The sequence below is a fragment of the Atractosteus spatula genome (genome assembly GCF_055471065.1).
Source record: "Atractosteus spatula isolate fAtrSpa1 chromosome 10 unlocalized genomic scaffold, fAtrSpa1.hap1 SUPER_10_unloc_8, whole genome shotgun sequence".
Classification (NCBI taxonomy): domain Eukaryota; kingdom Metazoa; phylum Chordata; class Actinopteri; order Semionotiformes; family Lepisosteidae; genus Atractosteus; species Atractosteus spatula.
In genome coordinates, this window is record NW_028296628.1 from 154,754 (window position 1) to 177,180 (window position 22,427).

At 39.7% G+C, this 22,427-nt stretch overlaps 1 long non-coding RNA gene and 2 other non-coding genes across 3 annotated transcripts; 2 read left to right on the plus strand and 1 right to left on the minus strand.

Moving 5' to 3' along the window:
• Window positions 1-2,088: 2,088 nt before the first annotated feature.
• Window positions 2,089-2,160, plus strand: trnaw-cca (transfer RNA tryptophan (anticodon CCA)). Its single transcript has one exon. It is a non-coding gene; the product is annotated as a tRNA-Trp (tRNA).
• Window positions 2,161-3,708: 1,548 nt separating this feature from the next.
• trnan-guu (transfer RNA asparagine (anticodon GUU)) lies at window positions 3,709-3,782 on the plus strand. Its single transcript has one exon. It is a non-coding gene; the product is annotated as a tRNA-Asn (tRNA).
• Window positions 3,783-18,931: 15,149 nt separating this feature from the next.
• LOC148811569 (uncharacterized) lies at window positions 18,932-20,181 on the minus strand. Its single transcript, XR_016086382.1, has 3 exons — window positions 20,127-20,181; window positions 19,905-19,991; window positions 18,932-19,424 (listed from the first exon to the last, which is right to left on the minus strand). It is a non-coding gene; the product is annotated as an uncharacterized LOC148811569 (long non-coding RNA).
• Between the last annotated feature and the right edge of the window lie 2,246 nt (window positions 20,182-22,427).

Below are 22,427 nucleotides of genomic sequence, written 5' to 3' on the forward strand. Positions count from 1 at the left end.
TAACACTTCATAGGCAGCGTTCTAGGACTTCTCGCTTCAGATAAAGTTGTCAATACATCATAGATTTCTACTCAATCAATATCAGCAGTGTTTTCGCTACCGAACGCTAAATATAGATCCTGGCAATACTTTGTGAGATCTTCGTAAGAAAATCCAAAATACTACGGAAGGAATCAAATTTATATGTTTCTTTGGATCGAGAATATGATCATTATGAGATTCAAAACATGCCTGTCTTTTCTTTTTTCGAGGACAAATGGATTATTGAGGTGTAAAGATGGGTTCAAAACCAAAATCACCTGCTATGGCTGCTGTTTCTTCAAATCCTTCAACTGATCATCGATATCGAGGAATAATATATAGTTTCTTCAAATCCTTCAACTGATCATCGACATAGAGAAATAATATTATACAAATTGTGGTTTTCTGTTAATTGCCAATTTGACTGTAATTACATCTTCGTTTACAGATGTCTTGCATGTATCACAAGGTATAATAGTCGCCGTGCGTCCTCAGTTAAAATGTACGACAAAAGTACAACATTTATGGTTACATCCATATTAAAATGAAGGTAAATATACCAAGATATTAAAATACAATTGTACAGTCCTAACTTAATAATGCCTGTGAAGTTTTCCAACAAATCTGAACTGTAATTTTGAAATATTATAGCTGAGAATGAAAAGAGAGTACAAAGATCAAATTCAATGAGTGAAAATGCACCAGTAGTTCTCTAAACTCAGTTTCTTCCCTGAAATGACTTGCTTGTGAAGCACCAAGCAGCCTTGAACGGATCGCAGAAATCAAATATACAGTACAGATGGATTCAGAGTGTGCTTTCCAACTTTTGTGCAACATTTTCCTTTGATAGGGCGGAGTTGTCTTCACAATCTGGGTTAAATAAAAAGGAGTGACGTCAGTGTTAAACAGCTTTCCTTCTTGGGGAACAACGGTTGTGTTCCATATTTCTAATTATTTTGGTTTCAAGATCGCAATTTAGTGTGAAACATAAAAGCCAGCTGGATAAGCTTTATTAATTTCCCTCACGGGATCAATAAAGTATATACAGTATCTATAAATCTCTTACACGTCATTTACAATGGCCTTTCAACTAATAGCACGTGCAGGGATCAAACCCTAGCTGTTGGTACAGTACAAGTTGCGTAAGGTTCTGTAACGCGCAGATGAGAAACTAACCTCTGCTTCTTCATTATATACACAGTGAGCTATATATGCAATATATATGCCTAAAGAACTGGACAATCAACTGAAGGACCTCAACTGGATGGCCGTACACAAGAGACTGGCCACCAGAGAGGTCCTCTACAGACACTCGCTTACCAGGAACCCGCATTGCCCCCGGGACACGTGTTTCATCGAGGAGACTCAGAAGCACGTGTTCTGGAGCTGCCCCTTCGCCAAGGCGGTGTGAGGCAGAATGGACAACACCATGCAACTCCTGGGGACGGGTGCGGTGCTCAGTTACCAGTACATTCTGCTGGGGCTGGCACCTACCGGATTGGACAAGGGGACGCAGTTCCTGATGTGGCCGCTGCTGTCCCTCACTAAAAAAGGCCTGTGGGACTCCGTAAAATTTCCAGAGATTCATTTATTTTTAAAGGAAAATCACCAACAGCGGCCGAGATCTACTGGAGTTTTTTCATTCTATACTGCGATTTCTGAAGGGTACCCTGTGAAAATACAAGTTTTGACGAGAAGGGATGGACATATAATGTCAAAAGGCTTGGGGAATTGAACTTTAAGGTGAAGACTGCAGGTTCAGTAGCAGCAGAACCTGATCAGTATCAGTTGACTCCGATATACTTTGAAAATGAACTTGGGGATTTAGAGACAGACGTGCTACCGTTGCACCATGGGGTACTTAATTTAAAAAAAATAGGAAAAAAAATCAGTGTTCCTGGATCTGTAATTGAGAACAACATCTGCACAAGAGCTGCGCAGGAAGAATAAAATGTGGTCTGGGATGAAGAGACTCTCTTCGGAAGAGCGGCGCTCTTCACAGGAGATTTTTTTTTTTTGTGAAGCTGATTTGTGTCCTTTGGGGAATTCAAAGGCGCTGATTGTTGTGACCTCGTGGCGCAACGGTAGCGCGTCTGACTCCAGATCAGAAGGCTGCGTGTTCAAATCACGTCGAGGTCAGCTGTTAATTTTTCAGGTTCTGCTGGTCCTGAACACGGAATTCACACCATGCAGTTGAGTTCTATCTGTACACCACATAGATAATCTAAACAAAATAGAGCAGTACAGGACACGCAGTGTGGAGCTCACACAGGCTTACAGTCTCCAGCATTGGAGTGGAGGGGAAAAAAAGAACTTTGTTTTTTTTTTTAAGAGAAAAGGCACAGTTCACATCTGCTTAACATCACGTCCAACTTTAGAGACAGCTACATCAGAAAACGGAATCCCGGAAGTTTCAGATAACTTTTTTTAGTACAGGTTCAAGCAAACCTGAAAGTTAATGAGTTTCCGGACACTTTTGTTTTATTAAAAAGTGTCTGAAGCCTGAAAATGTAATTTGGAAAAAAAACCCGCTATTGGACATTAGCAGGTGCTTTTCGTAACGATTTGCTACTTCATGCTGGAAAACAAAGGAAACAGACCCAACGTTTGCTTTCAGGTGCGGTTCATCACATAATATACATGTATTACTGAGGAGTTTGAATAAAATTTACACGAGCCAGGTAGAAGTCGAACCTACAATCTTATGATCCGAAATCAGACGCGTTGTTTATTAAACCGCTGGCATTTTACATGACCTGAATTCCCCCATAGTGTGCTCAGCGCCGCTACTAGTAACGCACCGCTCCGTCTAAAATTTCAAAGTGAGAAACATGTGTTTTCTGATTTTTTATGAGTTTTAAAATATAACCTCTTTAAATCAGACAAGGGGTTTATATTTCGCATTGAAATTCCGATTGATTGAGAATTCAAAGAAAGACTGTTTTCTTCCACAGCACCGTATAATTATCACATCCAACAGACTCTCCAACCTCGGTGGGTGAGCAATTGCTCCGATTAATTAGGTCACGTATCATGTTAAATCACTTCTTCTCAACACAACATTTCCTGGTGCACGTTTTCTCTATGAAAAAAAGACATTTTTCCCTTGCACGATTTCTCGTTTTTTATCAAAGCGTACAGAAATAAAAAAGAAGAAATAGTGTCGCAAAAGAACTCTGTTGCCCTTGGGAGATGTCAAACGCATTGGACATGAAAAATGCCAGACAAAAGCCAGTTCTCTTCGTTTCTCAGTGTCGGGGCTGCTATGTAAAAGAGGCAATTTGCTCTGAGCGCAGGTTCAGCGCTTACTGAATGCAGATGTCTCAGAGCGGTGTGTCCAAGTGGCTGTAAAAGGTGATAGCTGTCCTGTCACCGTAGCTTAGTTGGTTAAAGCGCTTCTCTGTTAAACAAAAGAACCGAGATTCAAATCCCAGCCGTGTCTTTCTTCCTATCTTGTAGTACAGAACGTACCATTTTGGGCACTCACAAAGGGCTTGATTTCGTTAAATGCATGTGTTCATCTCCTTTCTGGAAAACTTGTTTTTGATGAAATTCACACAGCTTGCGAAAAATGAAATTCAATTCTTGGTTATCAGTGCAGAAGAAATATTACCGGCTGGCAAAATAAACGGTAAGAGATTTTTTTTAACCGAAAACGTGTGATTCGAGAGAAGAACCTGTCAGTCAGTCTCTGTGGCGCAATCGGTTAGCGCGTTCGGCTGTTAACCGAAAGGTTGGTGGTTCGAGTCCACCCAGGGACGGGGTTCTTTTGCGATGTAAACGTTGTCTTCAGTCGATTGGATTTCTCAGCGAAACCATAACCATTTTAATATTTGCAGGAACTGCGAGTGTTTAACACGTGTCAGGGTAACCGGGAAATGTCCAATAATGCCCAACATCGCAACTCCCCAGAAAACCATATTCACCCAAGAAAAATTATCGTCGAATCGTCATTTATACTCCAGTTGAATCCTCTGCTGAAATATTTTAAAAATACAATGCAGGTTTGTTTGAGAACTTGACAAGCATTGTTACGATAGCACTGTGCAGTTGGATTTTGATATTTTGACATATTTACCTTAATTTTAAACATAAATACTATACAGTCTATTGTAATTTTAAAATATGTTAGCTGAGGATGCAAAGGGGTGAAAGGGAAAGGTCAGAGGGTATAGTAACAACAAGGTTAGGATTGGTGGAGGTGGTAGGGGTGTTGATGGTTTTTCTCTGTAGAGGATGATTGAGTTTTTATCCTTCTCTGAAGTGAGAAATTGGAAGAGTTAGGAGTTGAGGGATCTGATGAGGTTAGTTATAAAAGGAAGTTGATGTGGAGCTGTTAGCAGTAAAACTTCCTAACGTCTTTGATGTTGTCATCAAAGATAAACTGCAGTAAGTAAAGATAAAGAAAATTATCTTTGCTTACTGCCCTGTCTTTCTCACACCTGAAGAAGGCTCCACGGCCAACATGTTATGTTTCCTTTCTTCTCTTTTCAGCATGGAATAATCCTTTACTTTTTCCTTTGTAGCCTACGCATGCTGACACAGCTACCCACCTGATATATAACATTCCTATAATCACAACTATGAATGTCCACTGTGGGTATTTTTTCCATTATTATTTATTTTGGCATTGAAGCATATTTTATGTAATACCGAAGTGTCATAATCACTGAAAAATATATTTTATCATTTAGAAAGAATTAAAAAAATATAAATCACTTTGAATTGCATTTAGCCTGTTCTGATCTAGGTTTTCTATATACTTTAACATGCCATGTTCAGAATGTCACAACGCAGAAATGCAACAGTGAAGTGTCATAATTACAAATGTTCGTGATGAGTGATTTTGTCTCTCTTACCTTAGTGTCTGAATACTAAGATGTTTTGGTAACGAGGAAGGAGGGAAAAAGTAAATCAGCAGAAGGGGTGCTATTTTGTTGACTATAAATCCTCACATGCCATGTTCAGAGGGTCATATTTTAAAAAATGGTACAGTAAATTTTCTTATACTTCATGATTTTCATAATTTGTTACATTGTGTCTCAGACCTTTTGTCAGAATTCTGAGATTTTTTTTTCTAAACTGGGGCCATCGCAATACAACAGAAAGAGCAATTAGCTTTTCCCAATGAATTCTCTCATGCCATATTCAGAGGGTCATATTTTAAAAATGGTACAGCAACATTTCCTGAAGTTCAGGATTTTGAGAGTCTGTTACATTGTGTCTCACACCTCAGTGGCAGAATTGTGAGACGATTTTATAATCAGGAGGGAGGGTCATAGCAATAAGCAGAAAGTGTCATCACCCTTTGCTCATCCTCCGTTAACCATATATTCTCATATGCCATGTTCTAAATGTCCCATTGTAAACTGCTATAATAACGTTTCTTGTATAATGCAAGATTTTGAGACTTTGAGAATTCACGTTTTGCCTTTGTCTTATTTACTTGTTGTCTAACATGCCAGTTTGTGTTATTGTGAGTTTTGAAAATTGGTTTTCGATTTTCTGAAATGTGTTTCATACAAAAATGCAATTTGGATAATCATTACTTACATATTCCCCTTTACTGAGGATATGTGCAGTAATCCACTCGGATTAGTATATTTAAAAATGACTATAGAGAGCCATCTACAGGCGAAAGGCGGCATAACATCACAGCAGCAGTATTTAAGGTGGAACAAAAAACGCGAATAAGAAGCTGGCGAATAAGCAGCCAACTTCAGCCTCGTTAATGCAATAGGATTGGGTGAGGTAGAAAAATATTTCTTCCTCTGAATCCTAACATTTTTGTAGGTGTTCTAGGACTTCTCGCCTCAGATAAAGCTGCCAATACATCACTTATTTCTACTCCATCAATAGCAGCAGTGTTATCGGTACTGAGCCCTAAGTGTAGGTCCTGTCATCATATAAAAACTTGAACGTATCGACTGCATTCACCTGATAAAATCTGATAAAATTGAAAAATACATGGGAAACAAATTTGCGTGTTTTTTTCAGATCCAGAATAGTATCATCATGAGACTCAAAACAGACCTGTTTTTAATTCTTTCCAGGAGGAAAGATTATTCAGATGCAAGCATGGGTCCAAAATCAATGTACTCACCTATCGCTGTTGCTTCTTCAAATCCTTCAACTGAACGTCGATATTGAGGGATGATATCATACAAATTTTGGTTTTCTTTTAAAGCAAATTGTGAGTGTTGTGTTCCTCTTCCCTTAGTGTCACCCAAAGTGATACATTGTGCTTTGGCAATTCTTCAGGCTACTGTATAGTGTTTAGAGGAGTTCAGTTAAATTAGTTTGCATAGATAAAGTATTTATTTTCCTTTTAATCCTTTAAAGCATATTACACTGTCAATACATTGTATCTTTCTTCCTACTAATTGTCATCATTTTTTTTCTGGCTTGATCTCGTAATCAGATATTTCAGAATCTTCCTTAAAAACTAGTAAAAGAAGTGGGACACATTCATGCACACTAAAAAATACGAAAGGGTAGCAGGACACAGTAAACACCAAACATCTTGTAGATTATGAATGTGCCTAAAATATTTCAGTACTTTAGAGGGTTCTGCCATTTTAGATGTTGTACTGTGCCTGTCTGATTTATCAAACGTGTCATTTAAATCTCCCGTCATTTCTATATCAGTCTGAAGGCCTTCCAGTAAAGATTGCAATTCATCCCAAAATGCCAAGTTTCCCACTGTTGATACGTACAAAGAAATTAATGTACATTTTCCCCCAAAATCAACCAATTTAAAAATCAAATGCATCCCTCCTCATCTGCAGTTGGAGAGAATAATGTCAGAATAAATACAGGTTTAAAAGTCAGGAGCATTGATAGTCCTATTTAAAAATTTTGCTAAAATGCTCACAATATATTAAAAAAGTTCCATAAAATGCAAAAATAATTAAAACATATTAAAACAAGGTAAAAAGAAATGATACACAGTTATAAAGATCAGGAATTATCAAATTGAAGTTACAATCCACTTACAATATGCCAAAAATGGCAAGAATATGTAAAACAGGTGTATAATTTTTTTTTTAAATAAAACAAGTTAAAAATAAATACTAAATACTTAAAATTCAGGAATGTGATTGGTCAGAAGCTTACGATGAGTGTTGTTGGTGTTTCGTGTGATTTAGCGAATTGAAAAAATATTAAATTTAAAAACGGCAATAGCTCGTATGAAAAAAATAGTTCGTAAGTATCTTTGTTGTAACAGCTGCGCCAGAACTAGTGTATTCATATTCAGCAGAAAAGTACCTGAACTTGACTGGTTTATATTCAGTTATGTGCGTTGGGAACAAAAGGGAGACTTACTGTACGTGGATTTTATTAGGTTTTAGGAATCAGAAAATGTATTTTTACACGTTTATGCCTACGAGCAGAAATAACTTCCTGCTTTCAGCGCTTTTATTGTTTCTGCTTGTAACCTCGAACAGAGAAACCCAGTACTGACTCACAGAAACGCCCCAGAGTTTCTGTGTTTCTGGGATTTAAGAGGGATGTATGAAGACAGTAAAGGGGAGTTTGTTGTTTTTTTCCCCCCACTGTAGAGTATGAAGGCGGTGTGACGAGTCTGGAGGGAGGAGACGCGCATTCCGCACGGGGAGCGCAGAGCAATGAGTTTCACCTGCAGCTCGCCGAGTCCTGTTCTATATAACCGCTGAGCCCGGACACAGAGTCTCCAGCCAGTGTTGGAGACGCACTATGTCAATATTTTTTTTTTTAGCAGAAGCCGGGGTTCTTTCGCTATTATTATTATTATTATTATTATTATTATTAGACTATTGGATTATTTGAGTTAGTGGTTACTGTGCTAGGCGGCGCGAATAGCGCTTCTATTTCTTTTCTCTGCTCAAACACTGCTGGGCAAAGCTTAAATTAAAACCCTTTTTCTGAAACATTGAGTGTGAGGGGTAACAGGTGGAGATAGTCTGTATCGAGGTCACCGAGGGGGTACTCCTGTCTCCCCAGATGACACTTTTTATTTTTTAGATAAACGCGAGATAAACAACGTTTGTTTGAAACCGCTCCACAAATTTTCTCACATGCACGTATTCTCAAATATCACCACAACAAAATCATAAAGTTTGTTTCCACAGACATGACACTATTATGCAATAAACCAATAAATTAATGAACTAGCAGAATCCCAATAAAAACACCCAGCCACCTGGCCAGCCCAGCATGTCAATATCATACATTTTTACCAACAAAACCGCAAAAGCAAAAACCAGCATATATATATATCCCATGTTTTTACCTTATTCTGGAGCATGATATATATCCAAAATAACCCAGACTAGTTTATCTCAAGAGCTAGAGACTAGTGAACGTTATTGATTACGTAGTAAATGTTTGAAGAACGACCACTAGAAATAAGGCGATTTGATTGGTAAAAAGCGCTGTCATTCATTGTATTTTCAGCCCTTCAGAGCCCTTAGTGGGTGAGACATCCTCTAGAAGCTTCAAGCTGCATTTTTAGCTGTCAATCATTGACTCAGAAGGGGTAATCAATCAGTTTTTTTTATCAGTTTCTTATCAGTGCTCCTTTTTTTCCACACCAGAAGGCAACTCTGAGGTTTTGTTTTCATTGCATAACAGCAGATAAAGGCTCTCTAGCAGTGTCTAAAGGTTTTTATAGCAATTGCAATGGTTTTTATTCTTATTTTCAATATTTTCATGATTTTTTATTAATTTATTAATGTCATTCCAGGTCCAGTCTTCACAAAACATGATGTAGAATTTTTTCTAATTGATCAATTTGTCCCAGATTTTTATCCAAGCTAGTAGTTACCTAGAACAAGGTTTTCAAATCATTCCCAGGCCCTTGACATGCATATAGTTGAAAAATCTGACCTCTGAAGACCAAAAAAACATGTTCACCAGCTGTTTTTTTTTTCATATGTTTGTCGGCTGAGTGGACACATTAAGAAATTTGACTTTTCACACTCAAAGCCAAGGGGGTTGGCTTCAATTTAAGACCTGAACCAGGCTCCTGCTATGTTCTGCTGCAGAGATATAACAAATGTTTAAGGGGGAGGAAATTGCAGGCGGACATTGACATATTTAGACAATGTTGTTAAGTGGTTAAAGCCCAAATGAAGGGCTGTTTTGGATGAAAGCAGTAGATTGGGTCTGATCAAGCTCGTTACTGACCTCACTCACGCAAACTCCATACGCGGTATTCGGGACTACGTGCGATAAAGAGAAGAGTGCCCCCTTCTGATATATCAAGAATACACATAACTATGGAAGCCCGTCTCGCCAGGGAGTGAAAAAAACCGCGCTATGGTATCTCATATTTGCAACTTCAAAATTATCCCCATTTAACTGTCTGTCCTTTTCTTATTGTAAGGGATTTGGGTTCTAGGGCTTGTACCCCCGCCACTCCCACCCTAGTTCGTGCCTCACTGTATAGGCTCGAACCCAGGTTTTGCCCACTAAGCTAAAGACCTTCGAGTAAAAAAATAATTGTACCAGAATTGTTTTGGATAGATTTGTGAAATGTTATTGTTAAATACATAACTCACCAGAGCTGTTTTTTAAACAAAATAAATAAAAACAATAGGGCACTGCTGGAGTTTATAGACTGTGATGCAAATACAGGAACAACTAAGAGAGGAGGGACTAGTTCAGGAGCACAACTGGCCCTCCCCTGCCCAATTTCATAGCAGGCTCTGTTGTACCCCAATGTGAAATTCAGTATCTTGGAGTTCAGCTTTTGATCACTCAGCTGCTTTGCCCTGGGAATATGGGGCAAATACAGGAGATACACATGACTCGAGGGAGAGTTTTTATCCCTAAGGGATAACTTGTTTTACAATGGCAGACAATATAATGAAACAAAACCTCTGTTCTGCTGCTCCAGGCTGGTTCCACTGGGAACAAGTGGAGCTAGGAGCTCATGAACAGCAATTGGCCCAGAGGGCAAAAGATGTAGAATATAAGTCTATTAAATGCATACCTGAGACGTATAAATGTGGTCCGTAATTTGTCTAGAATGAAATTCTAATATACGTATATTGTTATACGTCAATTATACATATATGATTATATGTTCATTATATATAAATGGTTGGAGTTCTATTATACAGATAACTTTAGAGGTCTATTATACATCAAAGAGATTTTATAGCCATAAAAGCTAGTAAATCAAGCCAATGATTTAGTTTAGGAATTTGTTATTTTTCAGAATAATCAAACACACCTGAAAAACATGTAGTTCAAATTATACATGATATACAATATTGTAATCAACAAAGGCTAATTATAAAAAGACACAACTAGTAAACTTTAGCTACAAATTCTTGTAACATGGCTATATATAGTAAAGAGAAACACAAACTAATTACCTGAACATGCTAATATTTAAGTCAAAAACACATTTCAATTCAAATGTAAATTTTGAAACGTATAACTTCTATATTTCCAAGAAAATATGATTATAATGTGAAGTTAAGACCAATTTTTACTGTTCACCATTTGCAAAGCCCTCTCTAATTGTCCTAAAAGTTAGTACCAGCAACTTATCATTTTCAGTGTCCAGACTTCCAGGCCCCCTGCCTTGCGAACTCAATCTTCAAACAAAGCATTGTGTGCTCCTTTATTTCTTTTTCTGTTGTTGTTGGGTGGGACTTCAGCACTGCAGCTAGGAGAAAATTTTATAATATTAGTACTCAAATAAATGATGATTAGTCTCTTTTTGAATATAATCTCAAGAAAGAACCATTAAGGTTTACTAAGCTCAAAGCTTAATCAATGTATTAAGTTTAGCTTGCATCATAATAATGGACCAATAGTCTGTCCTAATTAAAGAGTACCCAAAGTTTGAAAGTACAACATAGAATAAGAGTACCTTTAATTGCTCTAAAAAGATTTGTCTCTCCCAGGCCCCTCTTTTGTCATTGATCTTTCCAGTTTATGCCAGCGAAGTTGAATTCCATCATCAGTTCATTTGTCATAAGTCTGAAAACCAAATTCTAACTTAGATGTTTTTCAAGTGAGTTCCAGTCAATGCTTTTTTACTCATATATTTAGGATCAAATGTACTACTGTAATCCTTATATTTTAAAAGACAGTTTTGCAGCTTTACACCTTGCAAATTCAGTGGTTAGCACATAGGTATCTATAAACTAAATTTTGTGGATATTTTAACTTGATCAAAGTAAAAATGTAATGTAAAAACATCTTAAAAATCAATAAGCAATACCTTGACAACACTGTGAACACACTCCCTCTGACATCACTGCCACCTACTCTCCAAAGTTGGTTTATTTGGAAATAATATATTTGAAATAATATTAGAAGCTTTTTTACTACTGGATCTTCATTAATCAACTAATCAGACATACACATTACCCATGACTACTCAATGGAAAGAACACATTTTTACATATTAACTGCACTTTTCTGCAGTATTTGCTCAGTCTTAGAATACAAAGTGACCATATTTCAAAGTTAAATTATAGTAACGTTTTAGAACATAGAACATTATGTAAAACACTTTATTTTGGCATTAAAAGATAAGTAATATTATACATTATAAACTAAAAATAAGAAAGTATGCCAGAGATGGATCCTATTAATCAGATGTAGGCTGTCAAATTTTGACCCATCTGTAACCTAGAATACTAGTGAATATTTTCTACACCTCAGAGAGAATATACAGTAATATACCAGCAGCAAGGACTAGCTCGTGTGTACAGAACTCATCAATTGTGCTCAGCCTCTTGGAACTGGGAGTCCAACGGTTCTGTACACCTTCCCACACACCTCAGTTCATCTCTGATCAGGAGACCCAATACCCACTTCTGAAACTCTGAAGTCATTCACATTTTGTTTTAACATTTGAAAGGAATTGGATCAGGATTTTCTTACACTATTGTTATATTAGCATTACTGTAGTGTTGCTAATGTGCTACATGCAATTTATAATCTTATAAATTTTAAGTTCCCACATTTGTAGTTGATTTTACGTGATCTTCACCTTCAAACTATTTGATGTGCCATTTATTGCTTATAAAAATACTATTTTTAATCAAAATAATATTAAGTAAGACCAGTAAGTAGTATAAAGCGACACCTTTCGTCAAACTTTTTGACAGGTACCATGCCCCCTTTTTCAGCCAATGGGAGGCCGTGGTGGGCGGATGTCCAGCCCCCTTTTCAACCAATGGTGTGTTGTTATGGTCGGCTGTCCCGCCCTCCACCCGAGCCAATGGTGTGTCATTGTGGAGGGGATATCCCGCCTTCCCCCACTGAGCAGTCCTGAGCCTCAAGGTCCAAATACCCCCCACCGCATTCCCCTCGATTTATAAATAAGTGTTTGAAAGCACGTATTAGCGACGAGAGTTGGAAGGCAATCATGTCTGCTGCGGGGTTGAGCGCGCTCTATTATAACCCTAAGGAAGTGGGGAGTTACGGCAGCGTGGGGAGTCTGGTGAGGGCCGCGACTTCCTGGGGTGTGAGCGCCAGCCGCGGCCGGGTGTCAGACTGGTTGTCCGGCCAGCTGGCTTATATGCTGCACAAGCCGGCACGTGTGAGCTTTAAGAGAAACAGAACGCTGGTACCTGAAATGGACCGGCAGTGGCAGGCTGACTTGGTGAACATGAGAGACTACAGTGAGTTCAACGATGGTTTCTGTTACATCTTATCATGTATAGACATGTTGTCTAAATATGCCTGGGCCGTGCCACTGAAAAGTCTGGAGGGGGTGTGACAAGCGCTTTCTGAAATATATTTCAAGAGGGTCGTACTCCTAAAAAGCTACAAACGGACGAGGGAAAATAATTTCTTAACAGGACCTTCCAAAATTTTCTCAAATGTGAGAATATTGAACACTTCATTATGGCCAGCAATGTGAAGGTTAGAGTGATAGAGAGGTTTAACAGAACTATTAAAACTTGGATTTTTCCACAGCATGTTTCATTTCATGCATGAGCTGATCGATGTTGCAGTAGTACCCTCTAGGTAAGGTACATGTCCATATAGTCTCATCACTGATGAACAGAAAATCTTCATCTTGATCAAATGTGTTTAGCGTATGCGGATAGTGCAGCTCGACCAGACCCACTTCCCAGCTCCTGTCCAGGTCAATCGCCTTTGCCAGATGCTCTGTGAAGCATGCGCTGGTGTTCTTTGGAAACATCTTTGAGGATGAATTACTGGCCAGCGTAACATAGAAGACATTGGGGTTCATTTTTCAGCACCTCTATATTTCTCTGACCTCGGATGCCTTTACCCAACTATTGAATTTATCGCTCTATCTGCGCCACTTTACCAAAATCTGTTTGTTTTTACCACGCCCCCTGGCTGCTTTAATCTTTTGGATGCGATAGACGCTCTCAGCAGTGGTGTTTATCTTCTGTAGCTCTCCTGCATAGAAGGAGCCCTTAATGTCATCGCCTGCGTAGTCCTGCAGTTTGTAATAGGGTTTCAGAGCCGGGGTCCGCTCTTTGACAATGAAAATTTCATCTGTGAAGGTCTGTTCATACCCCTTCTCAAACACTCCCTTTTATTTTGGACACCCGCACATGATCACCTACATTAAATGAAAACTTTGACGGTTTTCGCTTAAAGTGTTCGCCATAGACAGTTCTCCACATCTCGAGGGAGTTGTCAGTCGTAACAGAAGCCGGGGTTCGTTTAATAGTCGTGTGGTAACTATGATAATAAAAGTAAATAAGATCAGACAGATCGGCAATATATCAAAGTGTTTTTGTGTGTCAGGTACCTCCACATTTTTGTTTTAATAGTTCTGTTAAACCTCTCTATCACACTACTGCTCGGTGGGGGAAGGTGGGACATCCGCCCTAGAACAACACACCATTGGTTGAAAAGGGGGCGGGACATGGGGTTTTAAAGTTTTGACAGACGCTGCACACCACAGTGGGGCAGACTTGAGTTTTTCAAGTAGCTCTCGGTTACCAGCGTTGGCTAGCAAGGTGCCTGGTACATTGATTGTGAACATATCCCAACCCCTGTGAACACATCCCAACCTTTTAGCTTCTTACCGGCCACAACTGATTGCTGTTGTGTGAGAGCTCTGACAAGATCAATCATGTGAGAGCCCTCAACGGGTGCCCCCTTGTACACAAATTTTCCTTTTTAATTCCAGGCTATTAATGGTTTATTGCGTGCCATAGTCTTTAACAATATCTCGGCATTTCTCTGGAACCACTGAGACGCGCTGCCTAAAATATACCCAAAGTCAGTGTCGGTCGATGACGGCTGTTGTGGTAACGCGTGTAATAGATCGGCGGGTGCATTTTCGGGTAGTACAACAGTTAAAGTCCCCTCTTCAGAAACCTCCTGGCGTACTAATGTCAAATACCGTTGTAACACCTGACTATACAATTTCACTTTTTCATATTCAGGCAGATGCGAGTTCTGAAAACTGTCTCTCATTTCGTCATCCAACCTGCGGGTTGTTATTCTTCTCACGTTGCTTTCGTTGCCGGACCGGTCTCGATCGAGCTGTTTCTGAGGTACAAGGTACTTTTTTTTTCAGTGTGGTCCATTATCGGTGTTGTAGAAGCTCCGTAATCAATGGTACTGCAATACTCAACAGTGTCCCGATAAAACTGCCGGACTGGTTCACCAAGAGTCTCTTTCTTTTAAGAGAAAGACCCTTTTGACTAAAAGTCTTTAAAAGCTTATGCGTTCTCTTCAGGGTCCCAAACTGCTTAACAGGCTTAGCTATTGCCTGTACAAGATCATCTGAAGCCCCACAGAGAATAGCTTTCAGCTGACTGGGGCTGGCTTTTACCAGAAAATGTAAGTGTCAGGTTTCTCCGAACGCATGAAGACATGACGACGGCCCGAACGTGTTTTTTCTACTGAGTCTATGGTTGCGAGATCACCGACTTTTAGATTCTTTAAATACATAAGCCGTGGGTACATCTGGGGGGAAAAGACCTGTTCACAAGCGATAGTCATCTGGGGTGTCGGCATTTAAATCCACCAACAAGTAACCGAAAGATTTTTTAGTAGCGTCATCGAACTCTTTACCGGAGTACATCTGCCGGGACAGGGTTGTAATCTGTAGTTTATCTTTAGGGTTTTTAAACAGCACCATGTACTTTGTATTTAACGCTGTTACGACCCCAAGTGTCTAGGGGAAAAGGGGTGTAACATTTAGGATAATTCTTTTGGAAGCAGGGGGGTTTTGGTGAGGGACTAGGAAGCGTGATAAGAAGGGTAAGGAACTAGAGTGGTGCCAAAGGAAAGAAAATAACAAACAAAATGGAGCTGGCTAGGACAGTGAGGGAAAGCTAATCTGACTACAAAAGAAAACCCGAAACACACGGTCTTCGGCGTCTTCAACACCCTAGCTAACCTGCACTGACTAACCAAAACCATACAAGACAAATGGCACTCACCCGTACTAGTCTAGTGTACTAATACAAAAGTAAAGTGTACCCAACAACCTAAACTAACCTTATATACAAAAGTTCACAGAAAAACACAAGTGAACCAGGAAGACAAATAAGGGAAAACAAGAGTAATAAACAGGAGCAGGGTACAAAAGAACACAAAAGTTGAACATGTAACACCGGGGCAAGGTTATGACAAAACAAGGATGAACACACAAACAAACGAAAATACAAAGAAACAAACAAAAAAAACAACAAAACAACAAAGCCGAAGCTATATGAAAATACACACACACAAAGCAAAACAAACCAACAAACGAAGCCGAAGCAATAACCAGAAGCGAAGCGATAACCAAACGGGACCGAAGTCAAACGAAAGGCCTCTCCTTGCTGAAAACCTCCAGGTTATATACTGAATACGATGCACTCTGATTGGCTGAGAGGCTGATTGATGATGATGTCATACTGAGAGTGTGGTGTAATGGTGGGCCAATGGGGAAGGGAGAACAATCAAGGGTCCGCAGTATGGAACATAGAAAAAACACACACAGAACACACACTGGGACGTAACAAACGCGATGGTTCTACTTTTCCGGCCTTGACAAAACACATTTTGGACGATATACATGATGCTGAGGTTTCGGTGTTGTATGTATTTGGTAAAAGTTTTTTCTATCTCATTATTTTCACACGCAGACTCCATCAAATCATCAACTATAATCAAATTTACTCTATCCGGTGGCAGTAGCTGGTCGTCGGAAAACGTCGGTAGCCCTTCTATAAACTGAATGTATGGAAATTTCACAAGCAACTCAGCGTATAGAGGTTGCCTTAAATCTCCAAAGTTGTAATAAATTATTCGGGGGTGCCCCAGTGGGTTTAGTTTTTAGTTCACAAACGGATACAGACTGGTGAAATCATAGTAATGAATTTTTTCACCGGGCTGCACTGTGTAATGCAAACAAATAGCATTTGTTCTCACCCCAAAATGCGAATCGCGCGGTTGTAGAGGCTCTGGTAACTGCGCAGCTGTTAGAAATTTACCCAAGTCACCATTTTCAACTAGCATGTCTCTGAACTCGTACTCCCACAAAACACGCACGTTAAAACCTCTCATTTTGAGAAAATTAATTTTCACCATCGTCTTTCTGTACAACCAACCAAAAGTAGTGTTTGTCAGCGGATTAAAATCGTTTTCACAATAACAAACGCTACAACCGTGAAAAAAGCAACCATTGAACTCAAAGGCTGTCTGCACTCCGTCAATTACAGCATAACCATCCAGAAAATATGGACCAACCTTGAACTCACCTGCCGTGGTTAACGCGTGTTGGATTTTAACGGGCTCTGTGTGTTCGATGTACATAAGCCACTGAATGCTGGGTGTAGAAAATCGTTTTTGCTGGCGGTGGTAATTGTCATGGGGTAGCAACGCTATCGTCTCTTCCTGTAAAAACGTAAGTCTGAACATGGCCATGCAGACACTAGCGATGGTCACAAACTGAAAGGGGTCGATGCACACAACGCAGGCGGCCCCTGACTCAGTCACACGTGTCTGTCTGGTCATATTCTTGACCTCGTCCCGAAACCTGACACAGCCTTCTCTTAGAATTGCCACATCCAACTGGCAGTAACGTTTCAACTCTCTCTGTAAGTTAAACACACTTCCCTTGCATTCTTCATACCAAACCAAAAACTAGGCTTTCTCGCTCGGCAGCATGTAGTTAACGCCGTAAAGTTCTGGCGGCGGCATCGGGCCGACTTAATTTTGGTTTTCTGAAGTGTTCATCAAGTGTGGAAAATGACCCTTACCCCCGGGGAACCCCATGGCGGCCGGCAGTTTGCTTAATTTCATAAGTAGAAAGTTTAAAGAATCGATAAATCTGATGTTCAGAGCTTTTACGGTCATACACATTATCTTACCACCCTGATTAATTAGTTCAACGTCCATCTTTTCAGCTAACAACTGTCTGATCACTAGGTTATTGTCATATCCCTTGCCATTGTGCGATATGAACGTATGGTTTTTGAAACGTCTATCGTTAAATTTACACACAAAATCCTTTGACAAGTTTCACCATAAAATTCCCAGCTTCGTTTATTGTCAATATGAAGGGCGTGGACGTAATTTGGTATGTGTGTCCCCGTTTCTTGCATGCATTCAAAGTCGAAAAAAATGTACTTGTTTGAAATTTTGGGGTTGTCCAAAGGCGGTATGTAGCACAAATGTGTGTCAGGGGTGTCGATCACGTTGTTACAATGCGAGCACAGTTTCTCTTTACATTTGTGACTTGCGAGGTTATAAACCCCACATTTCTCACAAAAGACCCTGCGCTCACACTTACTAACACCCGTCGCCGCATTCCGCAGGTGTCTCGCCAAACACTGAGAGCTACGACAAAAGACCTTACAGGCCGGGCAATTCTGAATTTCAGCATCAATTTCGCAACACTGGGGATCTAAACAGGTTTTACAAGCTTTAACACAGGTGTGTGCGTTCTTGTGGCTATACGCCGCATGGCAGTTAGTGCAAAAATACGCCGCCCCCACAAAAGCTTTAATATTTAAAACCCCATAAAAATGCTCTTCATGCAGTAGAACAAAAAGTATTTTAGAATTTGGTGGTGTGGGCCCCGTTGTAAAATATTTCCAATCACCCTGGTCGTGGTACAAAATTTTAATGACCACCCTGAAATGTTTTTCAAAAGCGGTAATGTCTGACAAACTCATTTTCCGATTCTCTGGAAAACCCAACTCTTAGTGCATTCGTTTAGCGCCCTGTAACATTTCCCCATCGGTACAACCTTCATTCAACAAACCGTACACACTCCCGGCGAAATACAGATTACCGCCCGTGTAATGTAAGTCGATAAGGTGCGCTTTTTTCTGAGCAATTACCCGGCTGTACAGAACGGATTTAAATATTCGGCGGGCATAATCCTAACTATCGTCACCACTAATCGGAGGCTGTCATCGGTGAGAACCTCTGTGTGGCTCTGTAAGAGGTCTGAGATGTGGCTTAAAAAATCGGCAGCATTTAATTCTCCAGGGTGTCTCCTGCATGAGAACAAGGGTTTGTTAAAACCACCCGCAGTCAAACGCAGCTGTAGAAAATCATTCGCCCCGATGTTTGGAGAAAGTTCATCCAATATTCTCTGGACTGCACCATGCACAGCGTCTATAGCCTGTACATACGAGGTTATTCTGTCGAGATTAACAAAACGAAATTCTTCATGGTGCTCTGTTGCTCTAAAATTATTATAAGACCTGTTATAACTACGTATACGCTCCAGGAAAACTAAGGGGTCTCTATTCGCCCCTGCACCGCCACCAACCTGATTCAGATCGTTCAGTACAACCGGTTCTCGGTTACTGCCATCCTGTTCTGCTACAACACCCTCGGGCATTAAGTTATTTTCTACCACTGCATTTTCATTGCGTGGTTCGGGCGACCCTTGGGAAATCTGATGCCTCTCTCTGAATGCCTCTCTCTTTGACGACGCAACAAACATGCTTTTGCCAGTTTAATTCTTTTATTTATGTACAAACGCTTGATGGTGGCAAGCGGTCGGTCTTTTAAACACTTTTTAGACCGCATGCTTAGTCATTAATCACCGGGGATTTGCACCAATGAAGCATGAAATATCATCATCATGGTCTGAAATCCTGAGTTTAGAGCGGCATCTTCTGTAGAAATTATATCTAAGAGGTTAGCGGTGAAAACCTGGATCTGTTTTGGAAACAAGGTCTGTACACCGGCTAAAACCGCTCTTAAACGCTCTAAAGCTCGTTTTTTGGACACCTTATTAGTGATCGCCGTTGATAGTGACTGTGTAATACAGCGCACTGAATCTAGCACATCACCCAACACCAAGTCTTTAGGCGCGTTATGATTTCTCTCCGCAGGCTTGACACGTCTGGCTTTGGTCAGCGTCTTAACAGCCGTCTCCGATGCAGTCACCACCTTAGGGTCCGACGTTTCCGCCACACTTGTTTCGCCGCGCGTCGATACAGCTGCTGTGTGAAAAAATAGAAGACTTTTTATTACCACGCCAATGCTCCACATCTCAAAATCAGAAAACTACACTGTGATAAAAATAAAAGACTTTTCAACACACCAATCAATGCAATCTAAACGGTCAAAATCAGAAAACTACGATAACTATGATAAAAACGCCACACATGTGGCGCATCCTTACACAAAGGGCTGCGGGTGAATGGAACAAGTTACCTGGACATGTTGTTACACCGGTTTCCTTTACGGCTGTGGTGGCGCTACTGGGTCAAGCGGCGTGGTTAACAGCCTATAGACCCTGGCACAGACCAGTCGCTTTTAACTTTAAAAGCTAAGCAGTTTTAAAATAAGGTTTTTTAACACTCCCAAACAGAAAACTACGCGAAGTAGGATCTTTCAGCGAATTAACATCCTAACAAAAGAAGTAACGTTTACTGTAAGTGGATCATAACACATCTTGACCATGCTTAAATTATATTAACCTTTGCTTGTTGATTTCAGACGTTTTGAGCTCGTTGACCCAGTTAATGTGTTGGCTCGTCGCAGTTTATTTTTTGAAGGTCCGGGGTCTGCACGGAGTGGGAAAATACCATTAGTGAAAGAACTCAACACCGCAAATTACCAAAAAATAGAAAAACGGTGGGATTTTTATTATAGACACGTTTAAAAGGCCATGGTAAAAGATTGTTTTATATAATACCGACCTCTTCTCTCAGGCGATCTGATAATATGCCCCGCACCCTCTGGTATGACGTGAACATCTGCATGCGTCTCCACAAGTTTTTGCGGTGGTATTGTAAACCCCAAACAAGGTTTTTTAAATGTGTAGCGACTTGTCCCTTCGCCCGCGTCTGCGGAATAGACACATACGAGTTTTGGTGTGGAGTATATACCCCTGTGTCTTTAAGAGTCACATGGTCGTAAAGCGTTATTCAAAACATTGTCGTAATTACTCACCAGTGTTGGGTTGCGCCATAACTGGTCTATTTACAGCTGTGGTTTTCGGGGCTTATGGAAATGAATGGATACACACAGTCACGACCACATTACGGAACAACTCCCTGGTAATTCCATTATAATAATTCAATATTGCCTAGTATACAAATATTATACAACGTTTTGTAACTATAGCTAACATGAGACATGCACCGTGACGTTGTAATTGTCTCACAATAAGCCAGATATACATACCACTGAAATTCGTGGAGTCCTTGTCTTCGTCTATCAAGTCGAACAGTGTTTTAATCTGTAAATAGACTATCTTCAGACTGTTGTAATTGATCGGCGTGATCCATTCTGACGAGTTAGGCGATAACGTGAGACTGTAAGAATTGGAATCCAGCCAAAACTTCGCCTGTTAAACCGCTGGTACTTATACCCAAACCGATAAACATTCTCTTCTAAGAAACACACATGGCCCCCCATAAAACCATTAATCTTAGGTATCATTGGGGGTGCACGTACTGGTCTGTATAAATTATTTTAAGAATCATTTTAGAAAACGTTTTAGACCGTTATAATGTTAAAATCTATATTATTTTAAGGCATACAATGGTGTCTAAATTTCATAGCTGTTAAAATGTGGCGAAAATGTGCCGCGGTGTCTTTGTTTGATTCACCAACAGACCGCTAAGAATATTATCAAGCAAAATGTTTTTTATTAACGCTATAAGAAAATGTATCTGTTCTTTATAGGGACGTGTTCACAAATCAAGCTTGACGTTTTGAAGTTTTATTTTTTCGCACTGCGATGTTAAGAACATTTTTGCGTGAAATACATGTGGTGCTTGTAAATTAGAAAACTTTACATGCATTTAAAATGTTTGTAAACTTTCCCTGGGGTCAATTTTAGCCCCCCTCCCCCACTCTGCATTCCAGAGCCTTTAACTAAACGCCACACCCCAAAACATCTCAAATTATCTCTACTTTGTGATTTTAAAACTTTAAGACCAATCCGTTAAAGTATGAAGAACAACACCCCATCATTTGTTGCCTGTTAATACCTTAAAGGCTTTTACGCTTGCGCTGTGTGGAAATTTATCTCAAACTTTCGAAAAAGCTGTCGCGAATGTGTTATTAAAAATAAACTGTGTCTTATTACATTATTTTAAAAAGCTTTAAGACCAACCCCGTGTGTTTAAAATTTCTTTTCTGGGCAAACACATCATTTGTGTTTGCGTTGTGTGTTAATACTTTTAAAGTTTAAAACTTATAAACTGATAAGTGAATATAGACCGTTATAATGTTAAAATCTATATTATTTTAAGACATACAACGGTGTGTAAATTTCATAGCTGTTAAAACGTGGTGAAAATGTGCCGCGGTGTCTGTGTTTGATTCACCAACAGACCGCTAAGAATATTATCAAGCAAAATGTTTTTTATTAACGCTATAAGAAAATGTATCTGTTCTTTATAGGGACGTGTTCACAAACCAAGCTTGACGTTTTGAGGTTTTAGTTTTTCGCGATGCGATGTTAAGAACATTTTTGAGTGAAATACATGTGGTGCTTGTAAATTAGAAAACTTTACATGAATTTAAAATGTTTGTAAACTTTCCCTGGGGGTTTCCCCCCCACTCTGCATTCCAGAGCCTTTAACTAACCCCCACACACCGCCCGTGTCCAATAACATCACAAATTATCTCTACTGGGAAACAATTTTAGAACTTTAGGACCAATCCGTTAAAGTATGAAGAACAACACCCCATCATTTGTTGCCTGTTAATACCTTAAAGACTTTTATGCTTGCGCTGTGTGGAAATTTATCTCAAACTTTCGAAAAAGCTGTCGCGAATGTGTTATTAAAAATAAACTGTGTCTTATTACATTATTTTAAAAACTTTAAGACCAACCCCACATGTTTAAAATTTCTTTTCTGGTGAAACACAACATTTGTGTTTGCGTTGTGTGTTAATACTTTAAAACGTATAAACTGATATGTGAATACAGCGGGGTCACACATGCCTGTCTGGCGGCTACACAGATGGGTCTGAAGACGTGACGT